This window comes from Elephas maximus, chromosome 7 (assembly GCF_024166365.1).
Source record: "Elephas maximus indicus isolate mEleMax1 chromosome 7, mEleMax1 primary haplotype, whole genome shotgun sequence".
Lineage (NCBI taxonomy): Eukaryota > Metazoa > Chordata > Mammalia > Proboscidea > Elephantidae > Elephas > Elephas maximus.
In genome coordinates, this window is record NC_064825.1 from 122,512,101 (window position 1) to 122,514,066 (window position 1,966).

The following is a 1,966-nucleotide window of genomic DNA, read 5'->3' on the forward strand; positions in this document are numbered from 1 at the left end:
TACCAGCTACAACCACATAGCCAGTTGCAGAAATGAGGACAGTGATGTTATGAGTATTTTTTCCTTGTGTGTGTATCAAATATTTTTGTTTCCTTTACTGATAAAATATAGGATGTAAACAGGGCTAGTGTGTTTTCAGTTGTACGTGTGTTGGTTGTATCATGTTAGGCCAAATATAACTTTATAATTGTCTTTATTTAGAAGTTATGTATGGCTTAAGGAGATGTGTACATGTGTCAAGTTGACAAGATGTGGACTGTTATGGTTAAGGTTGTGTGTCAACTTGGCTGGGCCATGATCCTCGGTGGTTTAGGCAGTTATGATATAGTTTGACAGCTTTTTAATGATGTAATCACCTCTGCAATGAGATCTGATATAATGTGATCACCTCCATGCTGAGAGTTGTTGAGAGCAGCCAACAGTTGAAAGGCATTTTCTTTGGGGGTGTGGGCTGCATCCAACATAGTTGGACTTTCTGGCAAAGCTCAGTTTTTACTTGCTCTGACTTCTGTTCACCTGACCCTCAGCTCTTGAGACTTGAGCCAGCAGCTTAAATGCTGTCATACCTGCTGATCTTGGGATTCATGGGCCTCCACAGTCTGTGAGCCAAAGGCCTGCTATTTGACCTTCTGATCTTGGATTCGCCAGCATCTGCGGCTATGCGAGTAAACAGAAGCCTCCAGCCTGACCCACGGACTTTGGATTTTCCAGTCTCTACAACTGTGTGATCCACTTCCTTGATATAAATCTCTTTTTATATATGCATATTTGTACACTGCACTGGTTTTGCTTCTCTAGAGAACCCAGCCTAAGACAGTCTCCGAGCTAGTAGATTAAGCAGGGAAGTGGCAAGATAACATAGATTGAACTCCAAAAGAAGCAATGAGATAAGTACTCAGGGATTGCAGACCGTGTTTTTAACACAGCTGGACCTGTTCCAGCCTCAATGACACAGGTGAGTCACTTTGCCCATGACCTCTTTCTTTGTGCCAGGTCTAACTGAAAAAGAAAACCTGATGGGAATGGTATACTTCCACTTCTTCCCCTTTTCAACACACCTGGAAGTGGCTTTCTTCATATTTGTGGCCTTTTTACTGTTGCACCTGGGAAGCATGTTTGGAAATGTCACCATTGGGCTCACAGTCTGGTGTGATACTTCCCTCCATACCCTAATATATTTGCTCCTTTTTGTATTGTCCATGCTGGAGATTGGCTACTCCACCAACATTGCTCTGCTGACTCTGGGTTTCCGTGGGGAAGATGCTTATCTCTCTCCCCAGATGAAGTATAAGAATCTAACTAGCATAGTATACATTGGTAGGTTACAGAAAAGTGAGTGAGTTAAATTTAAGTCAAGATAAATATTAAAAAAAAAAATCAATAGCCAATAAAAAAAGAAAAAAAATCATGCGGGTTGTTCATGGATGACCAAAGTTTGAGTAAATTTTTATCTACATTTTATAATTACCATGACTGTGATCAATAGCAGAACTGGTATAAAATATTTAATTTATAGAGAATGTGGCAAGGTCTTAACCAATATTCGGTAAAAGAATGAATGAACAGATATAACATTCTACAGTAAGTGAATACTAAGTCATCCATTTCAGGTCCCTGGGTGCATAAATGGCTTGGTCTCCACCACAAACATAAAGGCTGGCAGTTCCAATTCATCCACCTGTGCTGTGGAAGGAAGGCCTGTTGATCTGCTTCTAAAGAGGATTAAAGATTATAGTCAAGAAAACCCTATGGAACAGTTCTTCTATCACATGAGGTTGCCATTAGTCAGAATCGACTAAATGGCAAAGGTTAGGCCTCTGTAATGGGTTTAGTACCACACTAGGCAATGCAATACTGAGTTCAATCAGTTGTTGCTATTGGGATATATTCCAGTAGGGGTGGAGGAACAAATAAAGTAATTATCACAATGCAGGGTGGTAAGTGCTATCACAGTGGTAGGCACAAA